The sequence below is a fragment of the Pleurodeles waltl genome, chromosome 4_2, assembly GCF_031143425.1.
Source record: "Pleurodeles waltl isolate 20211129_DDA chromosome 4_2, aPleWal1.hap1.20221129, whole genome shotgun sequence".
In the NCBI taxonomy this organism is placed as follows: Eukaryota; Metazoa; Chordata; class Amphibia; order Caudata; family Salamandridae; genus Pleurodeles; species Pleurodeles waltl.
This window is the reverse complement of record NC_090443.1, coordinates 600,193,805-600,214,422: the sequence shown is the minus strand read 5'-3', so window position 1 is coordinate 600,214,422 and position 20,618 is coordinate 600,193,805. Positions and strand designations below refer to the sequence as shown.

The window sequence follows — 20,618 nt, the reverse complement described above, 5'->3', positions numbered from 1 at the left end:
AGGCTTGCATTCCTAGCATCATCATGACAACCAAGCCAAGATGAGTAAGAAGCGATGATTACAGATATGTAATTGGATCATCTCTTGCATGTCTCTTGTACTTATCTTGGTCGTTGCTTATAAGAAATCCCCAAGTAAGAATGAGCTTCGTAAAAAATAATAAGCTTAGATGCTAAATTTCAATAAGCACCCATTGATTTATTGAAACCGACAAGAAATTAAGGCAGAACAGAGCTTAACACACAAAGCCAATATTTTTGTATGTATTTTGCAGTCCCTGAAGTCTGTCATGACAAACAAAAGTCTGAGGTGTTGCCCACGTAGCAGCCCTACAAATTTCACAGAGTGGAACACTATTGAATTTTGTCAGTGATGCTGCTAAACTCCTAGGCTACCTGCCCTGAATGCTCACTGATACAAGAATGTCTGCCAAACAATTTCCAAAGCAGTTGTGGATCAAATTTAATGACTTATAGTCAAAGTCAGAGTCTCTATTAACTAGATCTGACTCTCCAAAAGTCACAAGACAGTTGTCAGATGGACCAAACACCTCAAATCTAGCCAAGACCTCTGACTGCATCCAGTGGGAATATTATGCCAAAATAACATTATAAAAATCATGTGAGGCATAAATATGACATCAAAAGTATTGTGTGTCAAACATATTGTGAGTCAGAATATAGAAGGTAAGAACATCATCTTCTAAAGTTGTAAAATCATTTTCAAATATAGTAGGATATTATTAAAATATTTATTATGTTGGGGAGTAAGGTGGCAATTTTTAAAATGTTTATTTTTCATTGAGTGTATTTTTATTTTGTTACTTAGATAACTAGTTATGTTTTTTTTAGGTATTTAACCCCTTCGCTGCCAGGCCTTTTCCCCCTCCTGTGCCAGGCCTTTTTTTGCCTATTTGGAATAGTTCTCGCTTAGGCCCTCATAACTTTGGTTTTGTCCACATAAGCTAACCAAGCCAAATTTGTGTCCTTTTTTTCCAACATCCTAGAGATTCTAGAGGTACCCAGACTTTGTGGGTTCCCCTGAAGGAGGCCAAGAAATTAGCCAAAATACAGTGAAAATTTCGTTTTTTTAAAAAAAATGGGGATAAAGGGCTGCAGAAGAAGGCTTGTGGATTTTTCCCTGAAAATGGCATCAACAAACGGTTTGCGGTGCTAAAATCACCAGCTTCCCAGCTTTCAGGAACAGACAGACTTGCATCACAAAACCCAATTTCTCAATACAATTTTGGCATTATACTGGGACATACCCCATTTTTACGATATTTTGTGCTTTCAGCCTCCTTCCAGTCAGTGACAGAAATGGGTGTGAAACCAATGCTAGATCCCAGAAACCTAAACATTTCTGAAAAGTAGACAAAATTCTGAATTCAGCAATGGGTAATTTGTGTATATCCCACAAGGGTTTCCTGCAGAAAATAACAACTGAAATAAATAAATATTGAAATTGAGGTTAAAAAACTGCCATTTTTCTCTATGTTTTACTCTGTAACTTTTTCCTGCAATGTCAGATTTTTTAAAGTAATATACTGTTACGTCCGCTGAACTCTTCTGGTTGCGGGGATATATAGGGCTTGTAGGTTCATCAGGAACCCTAGGCACCCAGAGCCAATAAATGAGCTGCACCTTGCAATGGGTTTTCATTCTATACCGGGTATACAGCAATTAATTTGCTGAAATATAAAGAGACAAAAATAGGTATCAAGAAAACCTTTGTATTTCCAAAATGGGCACAAGATAAGGTGTTGATGAGCAGCGGTTATTTGCACATCTCTGAATTCTGGGGTGCCCATACTAGCATGTGAATTACAAGGCATTTCTCAAATAGACGTCTTTTTTACACACTGTCTTACATTTGGAAATAAAAAGTGTAGAGAATGACAAGGGGCAATAACACTTGTTTTGCTATTCTTTGTTCCCCCAAGTCTACCTCACTTGTGTGGGTAGGCCTAGTGTCCGCGACAGGAAATGCCCCAAAACACAACGTGGACACATAACATTTTTCCACAGAAAAAAGTGGTGTTTTTTGCAAAGTGCCTACCTGTGGATTTTGGCCACTAGCTCAGCCGCCACCTAGGGAAACCTACCAAACCTGTGCATTTTTTTAAACTAGAGGCCTACGGGAATCCAGGACGGGATGACTTGTGGGGCTCTCACCAGGTTCTGTTACCCAGAATCCTTTGCAAACCTCAAAATGTGGCTAAAAAGAATACTTTTTCCTCACATTTCAGTGACAGAAACTTCTGGAATCTGAGAGGAGCCACAAATTTCCTTCCACCCAGCATTCCCCCAAGTCTCCCAATACAAATGGTACCTCACTTGTGTGGGTAGGCCTAGTGCCCGCAACAGGAAATGCCCAAAACACAAAGTGGACACATCACATTTTCTCAAAGAAAACAGAGGTGTTTTTTGCAAAGTGCCTACCTGTGGATTTTGGCCTCTAGCTCAGCCGCCACCTGGGGAAACCTACCAAACCTGAGCATTTTTTAAAACTAGAGACCTAGGGGAATCCAAGATGGGGTGACTTGTCGGGCTCTCACCAGGTTCTGTTATCCAGAATCCTTTGCAAACCTCAAAATGTGGCTAAATAAATACTTTTTCCTCACATTTCGGTGACAGAAAGTTGTGGAATCTGAGAGGAGCCACAAATTTCCTTCCACACAGCGTTCCCTCAAGTCTCCCGATAAAAATGGTACCTCACTTGTGTGGGTAGGCCTAGTGCCCGTGACAGGAAATGCCCCAAAACACAAAGTGGACACATCACATTTTCTCAAATGAAAACAGAGGTGTTTTTTGCAAAGTGCCTACCTGTGGATTTGGGCCTCTTGCTCAGCCGCCACCTAGGGAAACCTACCAAACCTGTGCATTTTTGAAAACTAGAGACCTAGGGGAATCCAGGACTGGGTGACTAGTGGGGCTCTCACCAGGTTCTGTTACCCAGAATCCTTTGCAAACCTCAAAATGTGGCTACAAAAATACTTTTTCCTCACATTTCGGTGACAGAAAGTTCTGGAATCTGAGAGGAGCCACACATTTCCTGCCACCCAGTGTTTCCCCAAGTCTCCTGATAAAAATGGTACCTCACTTGTGTGGGTAGGCCTAGTGCCCGTGACAGGAAATGCCACAAAACACAAAGTGGACATATCACATTTTCTCAAAGAAAACAGAGTTTTTTTTTGTAAATTGCCTACCTGTGGATTTTGGCCTCTAGCTCAGCCGCCACCTAGGGAAACCTACCAAACCTGTGCATTTTTGAAAACTAGAGACCTAGGGGAATCCAAGATGGGGTGACTTGTCTGGCTCTCACTAGGTTCTGTTACCCAGAATCCTTTGTGAACCTCAAAATGTGGCTAAAAAAACACTTTTTCCTCACATGTCGGTGTCAGAAAGTTCTGGGATCTGAGAGGAGCCACAAATTTCCTTCCACCCAGTGTTCCCCCAAGTCTCCTGATAAAAATGATACCTGACTTGTGTGGGTAGGCCTCGTGCCCGCAACCGGAAATGCCCCAAAACACAACGTGGACACATAAAAATTATCAATTAGAAAACTACCTGTTTTTGCGGGGGGCACCTGCGTTTTTGGTCCTGGGCTCAGCAGCCATCAAGGAAACCTACCAAACCCAGACATTTCTGAAAGCTAGACACCCGAGGGAGTCAAGGGAGGTGTGACTTGTGTGGATCCCCCAATATTTTCTTACCCAGAATCCTCAGCCAACCGCCAATTTAGCTAAAAAATCTAATTTTTCCCAAATTTCTGTGTGGGATCTCTGCACCGGGACAAATTTCCTACCACCCAACGTTCTCCTCAGTCTCCCGGTAAAAATTATACCTCACTTGTGTAGGTGGGCTAAGTGTTTGTGACAGGGAAGAGCCAAAAATATGTTGAAACTGAGGGGGAACCAAAGTGGGTCCAAAAGGGCAGTTTGAAAAAAAACACTTTTAGGCTGACAAGTGCAGCAGAACTTTTATCGGTATAGATGAGACAATGCTGGGTGGTAGGAATTTTGTGGATTACTGCAGATTCCGGAAGGTTCCATCACAAAAATGTGGGAAAAATGTGTGCTTTCCAGCAAAGTTGCAGGTTTGCAGGGCATTGTGGGTAAGGAAATGGTGGGGGGGTGCATGTGAAGCACACTACCCTGGAATCAACTAGATGTTTAGTTTTCAGATGTGTCTAGGGCTTGTGGATTTTTCTACATGGCAGCATCCCAAAGTAAAAAAAAAGTGCAACTCTCACCATTCCAAGTGGGACGATTTTGAGAGTTACCATGCTCTCATGGCCCAAATGTAAAACAAAAACATCAATTAATCAAATGTCCTCTTGCTTGCCATGGAATAAGATGTTTTAGTGTGTGGGGGAGAGCTGAAAGACTGCTAGCCCCTTCAGTTCGGGTGGGGGCATAACTGGTTGGTAGCCTCCACCCCACTATTTTCTTTTATTTTTTTTTATTCCCTAGCATCTAGTGGACTTTCTGTCCCCCGGGGTGTGGATCAGGGGTAATTGCCCAATCTGCCCACTGGTGGGCAGAACAACTTTGGCTCCATTTATTTAGGGTGGGGGTATGGCCATAACCCCAACCTCTTATTTTGAAAAAAAAATCTTCCCTGGTCTCTGGTGGGCTGTCTGCCCCCATTGGGGGCAGACAGGCCTTCCAAAATAGGCCAATCTGCCCCCAAGGGCCCAAGGGTGGCAGGTATGGCCAAGAGTAATGTGCCCCCATGGGGAGAGACCCTTACCCAAGGGGCTGCCCCCTCCAAACAAAACACACACACCAATCCATGGTGTCTAGAGGTTTCTGCCCCCTTTGGGGACAGATTGGCCTAATACAAATAGGCTGATGGCCTAAATACAATTTACCCCCCAGGGGAGCGACCCTTGTCTAATGGGTCACTCCCCATACATAAAAACATAAAGTAAATAAAAATATATATATACCCCTGGTGTCTAGAGGTTTCTGCCTCCCCGGGGGCAGATCTGCCTAATTATATGAGGCCGATCTGCATCCGGGGGCAGAAAAGGCCTAAAAATATTTTGCCCCCCCCCCCCGGGGAGTGGACTTGCCAAAGGCATCCTGGGCACACTAGGGGTTAATAGATACTTTTACCAAAAGAATACCCCTTTTATTACATATGTCACCCCTAAGGAAGGTCCCTACATTACCCATAGGGCAGGGTGCAGTGTATTTAAAAGGTAGGACATGAATGTCTTCACTATAGTGTGGCCTACTTCTCACATAGACCAGCATTCTGAATTCCTTAATTTAACTTTAAGTTGTAATTCCGGATCAGAAATGAGTAGCTACATCATATTTCATATCTTTATAATGGGAATGATAAATCCTCTTTACTGGTAAAGTTGGATTTAACATTACTATTTTAGAAATGCCACTTTAAGGAAGTAGCTATTTCTCTGCTCTTACTGCTCTATGTGTCTTACAGTCTGTATCCTGTACACATCTGGACTGGGCTGGGTGACATCTACATTTGTGCATTCCATCCAGACAGCCACAAACACAGGACACTGAACTGCATCTGCATTTATCTGCATACTGATGGGTCTTGCTGAGCAGCAAGGGTAGAGGGGCTCACACTTACACTTTAGAGGACAGTGGCCTGACTGACACCACACAAAGGACTGATAACCCTCCACGGATAGCCTGGCAGACAGGACTGGACTGAAAGGGAACTGGTGGACTTCTAAGCCACTCTTGAAATATTTCCCACTTCAAAGGCACTTTTGGGTATAATTACTGGGTCTTTGAGCCCCTCAAATCAGACACTTCTGGACCTAGAACTGAAACTCTGTCAGAAGAAACTGCTGTGCTGCTCAAAGGACTCAACTGAACTGCTTTTTTGGAAAGGACTGCTTTTTTGCTTGTTGCCATGCTGCCTACTGCTCTTTGACCGTGATGGAAGAACTCTGCCTTCCCATTAGAATAATCTCCAAGGGCTTGCTGGCCCCCTAATCTACTGCAGTCTCGTGGACCACAAAGACTGCCTACAACTCTCCTGGTGCTGCTGGACTCTGCTCTCTGTGAGTCTCACCCTTTTCTGAGGCTCCCCCGCGAAGGGCCTCAGGAGAGGGGTCTGCAGGTGCTTTCTGCAAAAAGTGACGCATCACATCCAGTGCAGGAGAAAAATCATCACATCACCCTCTGACGCCACACACCTGCTGCCCCTGTGACAGCTGTCGTGGGTTTATTTTGCACCTTGCTTGGGCACACGTATTTTAGCTTAGTTTAGGCCTGTATCCTGTGCCCTTTTACCTATATATGTGCTGCTATTTCATTTATAAATTTTATTTAAACTGCTTTTCAGCAGGGATGTTTTATTTTCCTAATCAGCATTGATTCTGCAAAAGCGTTGTCAATTTCTGTGTGGGACATTTCACTGTGTACCTCTGTCCAAGGCTGACAAGAACAGTACATGATAACCCAGTTAGTATTGTCACAATAGTACATAAGCGGTCCGACACTTAGGCACACACCCACATCAGGCCTACTTTCACAGAACAGAAATATGTTTTCTATAAATACATTGTACATGCCAAGGGAAAGGAGGGTGGTCATTCCAGTCAGGATATTCATCCATGCTGTATGCCAATTCAGTGCTGACCTGATAGCTGTCTCTACAACCAGCCAAGAAGACGGTGGGTAGATACCTTTTTGTAGGTAATGCAGGGGTTGTTCCTCTCATGGACTAAGTATTGACAGATTGAGCTATCACTGTTATGCTCTTGCTTAGGCGTTAGGGGTTAGGTAGGATTCCTATGTACATATCATTGCAATATGCTTGGGTTGTATATATTCTTCTCACTAGTTGCAACAATCCTAATCCTGTTATGTCTCATTGCCCATGATTGCTGCTCATACATTTTATTGTATATTGCAGGCTTTTCAATAAACATATTGAAAACCATCCTGCATCTTTTCTTTGGCCTATGTTTGTGTATGAAACCTTTTGCTAACAAGATCACAACTTACCTGAGAGGTCATCGAGTGGCATGAGTCAGGCTGCCACAAACCACCTTTGCTTTCTATGTTGGGTGAGGTGCTGCTTGCCAGCCAAAAGGTTTGAGTCGACAGCTGCCATGACAGTGTGAGATTGACTCAGTCACCCACAAGCAGTGCTGCTGCTACCCAAACCTAGCAGTCACATTTCAATAAAGCGAGTTCTACAACACCGCAGATAGTCGACAGCTGCCATGACAGTGTGAGATTGACTCAGTCACCCACAAGTGGTGGTGCTGCTACCCCAAATCCAGCAGTCACATTTCAATAAAGCAAGTCCTATGACACAGCAGATTCAAAGCCAGCATGGCTCGCCGACGATGCTCTGTGTAGCCAAAAGACAGCTCATTACAGTTCCTTCAGTGGAACCCGCTAATGATGCAGTGACCCAACTGTGTGGAAAATACTGATGCATGACGCAAGTGGGTTCTGTAGCTGGTGTACTCTACATTGAAGTTGGTCTGGATTTTGATTTTACACCGGTCTCTTGACCTCAAGTGACCATTTGACCGCTAGTGACCTCTAGGCCTTGTTTTCACATTTAGGGTCATATTAACAGCCCCTAGCACCATTCTAGCATCATTTTATTACACTAATGTGGTGTAAGAAGGCACAAAATTAATTGTAACCCTGTAACAAAAGTAACCCTTTGCGCTACACTATGGCTGCACCAGGAATAATGTATGCAAAGGGGGCATTCCTCCGTTAGGGGAGCCAAAAAAATGGAGCAAAGAAATCGAAGCGATTTCTTTGCGTCATTTTCTTCAGCACTTTATACACCTGTTCAGACCAGGCATTAAAAGGAGGCTTCCATTGGTTAGAATGGGCCTCTGTGTGCTTTGCAAGATTAACGTCACCTTTTTTTATGCTAATACTGAAAAGCATCAGTCTAGGGTAAAAAATTCTGACGCTAGTCCCCTAACTACCGCCATGGTGCATCATATTTTAAATACGGCGCACATATGGTGGTGTTAGGGGGATGCTAAGGGGCAGAAGAAAAGGGCCACTTTGCTTAAATATGCCCCTTAATCTAAATTATATCTCAACTTCCACTGGATGAAGTTTTGTGGTTTTGGTCCTGTTTTTCTCAGGTAAATATTCTCTGTTTTTCTAACCTTGTGTGGAGTCTTTTTGTGACGTTTTCACTGTGTTACTGTAGGAGTTACTGCATAAATACCTTACACTTTGCCTTCTAAGTTAAGCCTACCTGCTCTGTGCCAAGCTAACAGAAGGTGAGTACGGGATAATTTAGGATGTGTTGTGACTTACCCTGATTGCGGTCCGTACTTGGACAAGGTGCATATCTCTGACAACTAGAACCACAGTTTCTAACACCTATCTAACTTCATTTACAGAAGACAAAGACCATAACAAATCAATCTCAATACATATACAGCAAATGTACACTAATATATATGCAGCACAGTAAACTCCATTTTGTTTGAGTATTACAGGGGTATGTGATTACCAGAATAAGGAAAGGATATATTTCTCCTTAGAATCAATACTGAAAATCATAAACAAACTTTGCTTTTAATATCAACAGTGAAGGATCATTGGCAATAGTAATTGACCTGTTATATGGTTATGCCCTAACACCACATTTACATATCTTTCACACCTTTTGGGATTGCCACTCTTTTACTTGTGTCTGTTCACTGTTCAGCCAAAAACACACATTTGGGCTTTAGGGAAGTGTGGGATTTTCTAAAGAATAAAGACTGCCAGGATTTCAGAGATAAACAGCAGATGGTAACAAATGTTCTTTGCTTTTGATTAGTCAATCTGCTATTTCTGTAGCAGAAAAACAATACATGAATGAGGCAACATACAGACTTTATGAAACAACGAAATGAACTGTGAACCTGGAGGAAGAAAATAGATGCATTGCATGCTTTGCATGCCTGCCCTATGTGTGACCCTAACGTGTGTGTCAAGTGCTCTCAATAGCCAAATGTTAGTCACAGCTATGCAGTTTCGACAGTGGCTGCCATTCTGGCATTTACTTTCTACATCTGTGTTACAAGTGTAATCCCAAAATTATTTTTCTTAGGAAAGATGTAAGAACCACGTTTCTTTTTTCCCTAGCCACAGTTTTCCACTGACTGTAGTTGTAGTTGGGGAGGTGGAGACATATTAAATTAAACAATCAGAACATGGATCACTAATATTTATTGCATTCTATTCCAATCTTATATGATAACATATCTTTAATGTGTGATATAATTATGCTGTTGTCTACATTTTTGTAAGGCTATTGGTCTTTTCCTGTAAGGTACCTTCAGGGAAAAGCGTATATCACTTTGCCAAGCATTGTGTCATGTCTCCTCAGAGCTCTGAGACTATTTAAGACTTTGGAAGGGGATAAGATTTGCATGGCACTAGTCAACTTTCACTTATTGGAAGTAGCAATGTTTATTGTTTATGATTTTACAATTTTGTTTATACCTTACACACAGTCAGGGTGGAGAGCTATTTATGATAAACTATAGGAAAAATTAAAAACACTTATTCAACTTTATAATACCATAGTACAAATACTTTAAATTAAATTGTAATCTAAATTGTGGAGGAGAGGGAAAGGCCATATTAGCTGAGATATTGGTGAAGAGTGATTTGACTGTGACAGAATACTGATATTGGCAGGAGGAGGGTCCGTGAGATCCAGGCTTTTGGAGAGAAATTGGTGGCAGTCACAGGTGGGTACTGACAAAGCCCTCACTTACTTACAGAGGAGAAAGTGGCAGGGCTGTAGCTACCCCTAAATTGAAACCAACGAATGCTGCAAAGATCCGAACTAGGTGCAGGGTCGCAAGCGCTAAATAAACAAACCATTGAGACAAAAATGACACTGGTAGGTGGTGAAGAGAAACCAAAGGACACTGGTATAGAGAGTCCCTCTATAGTGGATTTAATACAGATGATTTTGGATGGTAACAAGGCTATTACCGAGAAAATTGATGGGGTGGCAATAACGGTAGCTCCATTGTGCCAGGATGTGGACAAAATCTGTGACCACTTAAAAGACGCAGAGAACAGGATTGGTGACTCTAGGAAACAATGGGTGCTCATTCCTTCCTGCTGGCGAACCAGGAGTGGCACTTAAAGGGGCACAAAGAAAAATTGCCGGAATTAGAAGATAGATCAAGGCGCAATAATGTCTGGATTTTGGTCCTACCAGAAGGAATGGGAAAGCAGCCTATGAAAACATTTTTGGAAGCCTTTCTACCTAAATTCTTGTCAGTCATTGAAAGGGGCTGATAAGCTTCAAATTGATAGAGCCACAGGACCCCGGGATGGAAGTTGCCACCAGAGACTCCCTCTAGAACAGTGGTCTTCAAACTTTTTAATGCCGTGCCCCCCCAGTTGAAAAATAAAAATCATTGGGCCCCCCCTCAGAATTTTTCACTATTATTTTAGAAAGATGGCAATGTTTAAATAGGTTTAATCCTATTTAAACATTGCAGTTAAGTACTGTTACTGCAATAACATGCTTCTGCTTAAAACAAATGCATGTTATCTGTATGATATTTATTTTGGCCAGAGTTTGGCGCCCCCCCTGGGATCACTTGGGGCCCCCGCCCCCCAGTTTGAAGACCTCTGCTCTAGAATGACAGTGGCAACAGTGCAACGTTATCTGGATAAAATCCATTTAGTGTGAAGCACAACAAGAAGATGCAAAAGAAAGCAATGGCTCCGGGATTTCATTTTATCCAGACAATGACATTCAATACAAAAAAGATGAAGGGGCATATTTATACTTGTTTTGCACTGAATTTGCATCATTTTGTTAAACCTACATGCATTAATGAGATGCAAGGTAGGCATCCCAGTGCAAAAAATGACTGTATGGCCTTAGCGCCATATTTATCCCCTGTGCTAAAATCAGGCATGGGGGAGGAGGGGTCAAATAATGGTGCAAAGCTTGCTTTGCACCATTATTTAACACCTGGGTCAGGGCAGGCGTTAGGGGACCTGTGGGCCTAGTTCCATCGAACACCATGCAATAAGCCCACAGGTTCCCTCCCCAGACCCCAGAGACACCCCCACCCACACAAGAAGGACAGCAGAGGATGGGGGACCCCATCCCAGGTAACTATAGTTAACTACAGGTAAATATTTTGTTTAAGTGCCATTGGGGGCCCTGAAATGGGCCCCCCTATATGGTACTGGGTGCAATGGCCATGCTCAGGGGACCATGGTCCCCTGTGCTGGCCATGGGAGTGGGGTGCATGACTCCTGTCTTTTCTAAGATAGGAGTCATGTGGTATGGATGGTTTTGCATCAGAAAATGACACTAGGCTGGATAGAGTCATTTGTTTTTACTCCAACCTGACTAATGTCATTTTTTGGTGCAAAACCCCCCTACTCCTAAATCGCCAGCCCCACCCGGCTAACGTCATTTTTTTTCACTTTAGCATACCCTTTCCACTGGCTTACACCATTCCATAAATATGGTGCCCGGCTGGTGCTCAGAAATCGTGCAAGCTGGTGCTAAAGTTTTTGGTGCAAAACTGCATTAGTACAGTTTTGCACCAAACAGCATAAATATTCCTCTTCTAAGGAAGTTAAGTGCAAACTAAGAGAACATAACCTTCTCTATACTTTGCTTCCACCAGCACAATTAAGGGTGGATATTCAGGGAAAAGGGCACATTTGAAAAATGCTGAGGAAGCTATTTTGACCTAGAAAATAATAATTGCATGGTTTATATCTGTATCATGTAGTGACTGACCGCTGGTGATGGAGGATGATGCTGACATGATAAAACCTAGTAAGCTGAAGGTGGGTGTATTACAGCCTTTCTATGCACCAGTATGTGTGGGTGAGCAGGATGTGAACAAGAGAACTTTACCAGGTCATTGTTCAGAGATTAGTGGTTATTTAGTGGTAATGGCAACCTGGGCAACCATTACAAGGGAATGCAGAGTGTGACAAAAGATGGAATGTGTAGATGGGAATCAAGGAGCAATGTTGGAATGGGAAATAGTGGGAATCAGTCTGGTGCATGATGGACTGAAGAAGGGGATGATGTGGAAAAAATACACAAACCAAACCGCTTTGAAATATGGCATGATACAGGCTAAGTAGTTGTCATATAGTAGTGAATATCACAAATTTGTGATCTGTATGATGTTATAAGGAACTGCAGTATATTTAAAGTGCTGTGATAACTCAATGTGATGGTTTGTTTTGGGTGAGCCAGGGGGATTTGATTATTCTAATGAATATGGAAAATGATGAAGTTATTTAAAAAAATATATTAATGTAAATTAATTTTATATTTTTAGTTCAAATTAGAAAAAATAAAAAATGCGACACCAGTATTAAGTTGATGTTGAATTAAACCTTGATTTATTTATTTACTATATGTATTTAATTTAAATACATTAAATTACGTTTATGTTTCTGAAGTTTAAATGAAAAGAGAAATTCACACACAATGTAAAAGTAATACTTCTTTGTTATTTACTAACAATGATAATTTAAAATGATGCATTGAATTAATTAAAAGTGGTTTATATTTTAATAATAAATGAATGCTACATTGACATTGTTGTACTGGGTGTGATTTGCAGCATGCCTGCATTAGGTGCACATGACTAGATAATTAGAGAACTTGAAACAACTATTGATATTTTCTCTGGTAAATACTAAAGCCTGGATAACTAGGGAGGGTAGGGGAGGCGATGGGAGGGGTAAAGTAGACAAGTTGATGTATTGTAAAACAAATGTACACTTTGCCGGAAATGTTCTTGTCAGATAAAACAATAAAATGCTTTGGAAAAAAATGTGTTTTATTTTTGGGTATTTTAAACATTCAATATATTTATTTATACTTTTGACTGTTTTAAATAGAACTTCCTTTGGGGTTTATTGAAAGCTCCTTTTCTCCATCATTTTCTGTGGAAGGATCTTGCAGTATCAGTGGCTGGTCATGCGAAGTGCTGGATTTCTTAGGGCCTCGTTTACAAGAAATTGATGCATCTGCCCGATACGTCAGATTTCTTGCGCTGCCCACGAGCCCATAACAATGCCATGGATGAGCTGTATTTACCATACAGAGCTCCATGGCACGTTTTCACAGAGGCGTCAGCAATTCTGACACATCTGTGTTGCTAAACCAGCACATTGCTGGACTAGCATCAACAAAATAACACTACTCTAGCAATGGGAGGAAGGCTCCCATAGAGAAAACCCTTACATCAGTTCAATGCCTGCTTGGTGCAGGCATTAAAATTCCGACGCACGGAAGGCATGGATTGATGCGATGAAATGTAAATTTGACTGCGTCAGTTCTGCGTGGCTTTTCCCGAGGGAAGGCCTACCTTCCATGCATTATACCTGGTGCAGGTATAGTGTGACGCATGGCTTTACATACTGATGCATTGGGCCCAATACGCCTGTTCGTAAATGTGGAGAAGTGTAAAGCAGTGCTTGCACCATAGCTGCATCAAAAAAATGACACAATGGTGGTGCAAAGACATTGTAAATGAAGCCCCTACTGATTATTTTTGGCAGTAGTACCTTACACACATAAGTTTGACCCGTCCCCTTTTTTAGGGGGTAAAATCATGTAAGTCTACCCTTTTATGAGTAACACTGCTTTTAATAGCCAAAAGTAGTATAATTGCTCAAAACTGTAAGACTGAATTGCATATGTAAATTGCTCACAAGTATGAGTTTCCATTGTGAATACCCCCAAATATGTATTGCCCCTTCACTCATTCATCACAAAACAATAGGTCATATCCTGTCATCCTCCCAAAAACTAATATGTGGTGTTCTGACAGTCTCAGGCTGCCCTCTGTGCTATCACACCACTTCCTGTTGAAGTGTATCCTCTACAATTTCATGACAAGAGCAGAGACAGGCGGATTGCAAAAGTTTTTAGCAATGCTAGTAGCATGAGGAAAAATCCTGTGTCTGCTACTCTTGTGGAAACCTGAGGCTAGCAGCAGAAATAGTGGTTTTAGACAAAAAGTAAAACTGGACTATTTCCAACAATCCCTCACCTAACTTCATTTTATTTAGACTCAAGTGAGGCAGCAGAAGGAAAGGGTGTTTATAGACTTTCATCTGCCATTCCATAGCTTCTTTTGGGGGTCCAAAGGGCCATTATCAGTATAGTTTGTTGTCCGTTGTATGAGACAGCAATTGTTTTGTGTGCTCTCTTAGAGAAACAGGTTCTTAAAAGAATAGATCACACACATTGTTTCTACTTTTGATGTTGAGACCTTTCTAGGTTTTTTCATTCAACATCCTTGAATGTGCTTGCATAAACAAAATATGTGCTTGAGTGATTCTGGCTTAAGCCAGTTCTATTTGTGACTAGCTTCTATTTTCCATATATGGTGGGCTAAATGAATTGCACATGTAAGCAGAGGGAAACTGAGTTCCTGTTCTAAACTGAGGGCTTCATTACCTAGGTTTTGGTGAAGGGCAGTGCCACAAGGAATCTTGCTGCACTGCCCTGCATCAAAAGGAAAGGGCAAGGATGTGCATTATCTATGGGATACAACATACTCCTGTCCTTCCCCCCTGAGGTGGTGCACAATGGGCTGCCATGCGCCAATGCACGCACCCTTGCACCAAGGTTCAAGGGTGCCTGCATTGTAGGAATTATTGTTTTTATGCAGGAAGAGACAACAATTAATGCTGGCTTTTTCTTCTTTCTGTTTGTGTTGCTCCCCAGGCGTAGGCTTTTGACGCATTCCCAGGTTTATGAATTGTTACAAATGTGTCAAATGCCATGGGTTTTGCATGGGAATATCCACTGTATCCCCCATGGCCCACCTGCCTATCATAGTGTGAGGCAAAGCAGCAACTTGCGCTGCATTGTCTCACTCCATATCTACAAGGTCATGAAAAGCCACACAGGGTGGCTTTGTGTTGGCTTGTAGATATGGATCTGCCATGTGCACCGCCGGACTGTCACTAAAAGTGACATCTCAGCAGCACAGAGGGGCTTGTAAATAAGCCCCTGAGTTCCTATTAGATGTATTAATATCCATATTGCTGATATTTTACTACTTTAAAGCTATGATTTAGTGTCTGATTTTGAGTTTGGTACATAGGATACTCCTTCACATGAGTGATGGATATGTAGTCCACAGTATTACAAGTGTCATTGAATATAATGCACTTGTATTCTGGAGGACGACTAACCTGTCATGTTTATGACAAAGTACCCCATTTGCCTAAATCGAAATCAGGCCCTTGGTTCCTGGACAGTGTCCCACTTGATCTATGACATGCTAAGAGGCACTGTCACTCCTCCATCGCAATGGTTTACAGAAAACTGTGCATGGCAGGAAGTATTCATATAAAAGGCGTGACTTATGCACTATGCACTTTCTTTTGCAAGATATCACAGGTGTCAGCATAAATATTGTTTTCATCAAATTAGGTGTCATGATTCATTGACATAGTTTCCTTTTGTGCTCATAGGCCTTTTGTAAAGTTTGTCAATTTTTTACTGCCTCAGCTCATAATCAGATTCCAGTTTTTTATCTCTTCTTTCTGGGTGGGGTGGAAGCTTACTTTGCTCACAGAGGATGGATCAAGGCCTCCCTATACAATAGAGAAAAGAGAAGTGCTTGACATAGCTCCTGGAAAGGGTGGGTGCTAAGTCTTCACCTGACAATTTGTTTGCCACACTCCACCTGGGCTGGAAGACGCCAAGCCTGCTGGAACAAAAAAGGATGGACAAATATTTGGAGCTAAAACCGGGGGTCTCACCTTAGAATTTTTGGTGGGAAGGGTTCAGACACCTATGTCAACTAGGGGCAGAGCTGAGGCTCTCAGGGGGACTACTTCCACAGACAAGTTGAAGCTGCCTTATTGGATTGCCCCAAAATGCTGTGAAGGATGTTTGGCGTGGGGCAGAGAGATAATATAAAATCCTAGGATTGGCACAGGGTGACTGGTTCCTAGATGATTACACTCCCATTTAAAAGCCCATGCACAAGGGAGGGGCAGATGAAAAGACACTGTACCTGTGAGCAACTAGAGTAAAAGAATGGTGTAAGAAAGTGCCCTTTTATGTATGGTCACCCCTGACATTTTGCCCCTAATGCTGTTTTGTATGACTTTTTTAGTTCACTGGAAGCATGCTAACCAGGCCCCAGTGCCTGTGCTCTCTCCCTAAAATTGTTATGTCGACTTGATAATTACCTGATTGGCAAGATTTTATCCCCTTTTAAGGCCCTAGTAGATGGTACCACGGGTGCCCAGGGCATAGATGGTAAAGGGAGTCCCATAGGCTGAGCCCAACTTTGTGCCACCCTGGGTGGCCCTCCCAAAGTATTGGTGGTAGGGCTGCCATTGAGGTCTGCCAGAGCAGTGCAATTGCTTGAGTTCGATTGTGCCCTCACCAAGAGTGGCATAGTCCCATGCACTGCCTTACATGTATGTCAGACACCCCTAAGGTAGGCCACTTCAACCCTGGAAGCAGGGTGTATAATTTTTAAGGTGTAGACATATAATCACAAGCTTCTATGTCGCTATAGTGTCCATTCCATTAAGGTACATTATAAGTACAGGCTGGTACATAGAATGACATAGGACTTAAGCCCCGGTAGACCAGGGCTGCCAGCTCCATTATGGTACAGCCTAGATATGTCAAGTTTGGTGTTCAACAACATGACTTCTCACCCCCAACATTAATCTTGTGTTGAGAAACAGCCAGCATGCACCTAGGTAATCCGCTAGAAGTTGCCCACCTGTCTGCCACCTTCCTTTGTGCTCTGGCTGAGCCATCTATGCTTTTTTCCACATGTGTGGCCACCAAGACAGGTTTCTGCTAGGCTGCCTGGGTGCTCCCAGAGGTCAGAAACAAAAGGGCAGTGAACTTCGAAGGCTTCATCCCCACTGATAGCCATCAGCACTGTCCTCCAGTGAGGAAACAGCCCTCCCCCAAGCACATTTGCTCATGGACAGGTGGAAAATTAGGTATGCAGGACTGTGCAAACACCCAGCAGGCTAACCAACACTCTAGGGTGAGCAGCCCTGCCTGTGCACTAAGTTTTGATTCCTGCCATCTTAGGAGTAGTAGAACAGAGGGTTCTGGGTAGCTAAAGGTGACCTGTCCCAACAGATGTGGTCACTTCAGGGGTGGATTAGCTGTAGGAGCTAGCTGCCCATTGGCCACTATTCTCAACACACCTAACTCCCCTAAATCCAGGATTTAAGGGTCACCCCTAACACCAGAACTTCAGATCAAGAGAAGCTCTGCATCACCGACAACTGGACTCTGCCCACTGTTTCACAGAAAAAGAGGCAAGCTCTGTCCCTGAGGCAACAGACTTGGAACTACATGGTGAACCTTTGTCCCCTCCTCATTGTTCATCTGCATGAAGCAGGGGACATACAGGTGCAGCAATGTGTGCAATGGGTGCAGCTGCAGCAAGTAGATGCATTTACTCCCAGCCTCTTTTGTAGTATTTGTCCATACCTTGAGTATTGTCTGCAGGTGCATTGACAAAGCTGCAGCTCTCTTCCATAACAATAATGAAAAAGCCAACAACCTTTATAGACTGCACAGCATGCAACCTGCATCTGACATCTGCAACCCAGCCCCAGCTGAGATGTTGCATCCCCTTATCAGCATCGTCATTCCAGTGGTAAAATGACCACCAGTGCAAGCCCTGTTTAGCACCATGGACGACCAGGACAAATCTGCACCTGGACCCCACAGACCTGGTTGTGACCGCTGTGGCCTGGCCCCTGGACCCGCATCACCTTAACTCTGCAAAATGTCCCCACAGTTCGACCTCCAAGTGGTTGTTTGTTACCACTGGCATCCCTGGCATTAACATCAATATGAGTCCCATTCAGCCTCATGGACAGCCAGGACAACTCTGCACCTGGATGCCACAAACCAGGTAAAACTGCTCTGACCGTCATGATCTGGTCCGAGGGACTGCACTAGCTTAACCCCTTACGAGTTCCATACAACTTGCATTTTAAGTGCATTTTTGCAGCACGTTTATTTTTTACCATTGACTTCAATGCAACATTAAATGCCATATCTGCAGTGATTTTCTATTGCTTCTAAAATCAATATCTATGGTTTTACAGTATCTATACTGTTTGTTTTGATGTCTAAATTTATATGAACATTAGCTCTATTTTTACAAATTGATGTCGGATTTCTTTTGAGTCGTGTCAATTACTTATCATCCATGTTTATGCTGTGAAATGATTAACACATGTTCCTCTAAGTAAAGGCTGACTGCTCTTTGCCATACTACCAGGACTGAGCTAAGGATTTACTAGTGTCAATCCAAGGACCATCTCCTGGGTATTATGTGAGTACTACATGGTGAGGACTAACCCCCACACCACAGAATACTCCACTTTCCTACAAATGCCCACCTGGAAAGAGAAGACATCTGATGCCTTTCAAGGATAGACTGAAGGACTTTTAAATCCAGCTGACTCTATGAGTAGGATGGATCTGTCCAGACCCAGTGGGTTTTGCACTCTTGTGCTCCCCAAGGAACAACTGGGGACCTAAACCCTCTTGGGGACCCAGGAGGGTTCCCCTAGGCCTTCTGTGGACTGCTCCAGGACTCCACAGACATACAGGTGTCCTTCAAGAAGCTAGGAGTTTCTGGGATATGGGGAATGTGGCAAGGAGGGTGTACTTCTGGCTAGCTGCAAAGGAGCTGTGCAAAATGCGCTCATTAGCAGGGGAAGAACACAAAGAGAAAAGTAGAGGATGGCTCCTAAAAACCCAGCTTCCTACGAAAATTGTCTGTAGAGTCACGGAGGCCCAAAGATAACACTAGTGGTGGCTAGGGCTGTCCACTAGGAGAAAAACTAGCCCAAACATGTTAAAACTGGTCCAAGGGGCCTGGTAAATGAACCTACAAATTTCATGGAGAAAACGGAGAATGAGCGTAAAGTAGTCCACCCAATTTCTTTCATGTACCCCTGGGTTGGGCCAGTGCCTGTGAGTGCCTGCAACATTAATCTGATCATGTTCTTGTATTAGTGGGCATGCATGGGGACTCCTACCCATACTTATTTTATGCCCCTGAGACTCCACATCTCCCCGCAGGCCTGCACACCAGGAACCAGTCCTAGGAAACCCCTCCTTTGTGACAGCAATTCAAAGTACCATGCCGAGCATGCAATGGCGGCTGGTGACAATTAAAAGTGGTGGAGCTTAAAAGCTGGGTATGACTTTCAAGTAGCCAATGAAGCGAGCAAGCTTAATGGACAAGGAGACCAAGGTCAGTCCTCCTCCCAAGAAAAAATTGAAAAAAGATTGACAAATGGTGAATTTGAAAGCAAATGAATTTAGTGAGAAAGTAAGGTTTATAGAACATTTAGAACCTATAGGCTTGAAATACTAAACCCATTAAAAACTGCCCCATACCTTTCTGCATGATTACGTTCAACAGTTACTTTGATGTGCAAATTGTACAGCATGACAACTTCGGACCCTTTAAAGTGTGTGCTTGCCCAGTGTCTTGCAGTGTATGCAGCATCAATTTTGGACGAAAATGCTCTAACCAGGCATCAGAAAGCACCCACAGCTGCTGGCTGTAATCAACCATACTGAAATATATGCAGACAGATCTTTAAGTGGGATGAAAAAATTTAACATTTAAATACATTTCTGTGATTCCCATAGTGTGCCACCAGGCCTGTATTCTGGTTTCTCTCTGAGATGTTATTGCATTCAGAAATAAAACACAACAACTGACATACACCGAAAACCTGTCAGTACTATTGGTTTCGTCAATGCTTGTTAGCTGTTTAAGGTGAATGAGTAGCAAAAATGATTAGTTATAAATAATTAACATTAGAAATGTTCAATTTTGAACTTGTGAGACTGTGAATTAAATATTACTGAGGCCTATAGAAGGAGTATGGCCTTCAGCTTTGTGTGCTTTACGTGAGATATGTATGCCCTTTTTCTCTTCACATCTCATCCATCTGCACATTTTTAACATCCTTTATTTCGTCTTCAGCACTCCCTTTTCCCTATTCCCTAAATGCACCCCCTCACATCTCTTTCATTTTATCACCCCAAACATGCACTGCGCTTATTCACATTTAAGCACTTTATTTCATTTTGCTTTTGCCTTCTAAATATTTTGACCTCTACGCACCCCTTCACACACATTTACACTGAACTTAGATTTTAATGGTGGTGCAATGTTGAATCATGATATATGTGGCTGTTTTTAGTGATGTGGTTACAGCTTGATAAAGCCAGTAGACCTGCCTTATTTGTAATAATATCTCCTAGCATTGTGATTTTGCATCTAGGATAGATGGGGGATATTGTGGTTATATTGTTCAGGGTTCACTATGAGGGTGTCACCAAAGGTATTTCTATCTACCTGATGCATACATTTGTAAGTTAATGCATAGTATTTAGTGGTGAGTGTGTAATGTAGGAACTTTGCCTTATTGAAAGAAAGTTCATTGACTGTGCTATGATTTATTGGGTGTTTTGTGTACTAGAAAGCCAGGGTTACTATACCACATCACCTCCCCTGAGAGGGCCTGCGACTGCTCCGCTTCACTTCCTTGAGTGAGTCAAGTGCTAAAATGGGTTAGTTCATTCCCA

At 42.7% G+C, this 20,618-nt stretch overlaps 1 protein-coding gene across 1 annotated transcript in view; it reads left to right on the top strand.

The window, feature by feature from the left end:
* PLPPR5 (phospholipid phosphatase related 5) overlaps positions 1-20,618 on the top strand; it is a 723,479-nt gene that overhangs the window by 438,504 nt on the left and 264,357 nt on the right. The gene's annotated exons all lie outside the window — the stretch shown is intronic.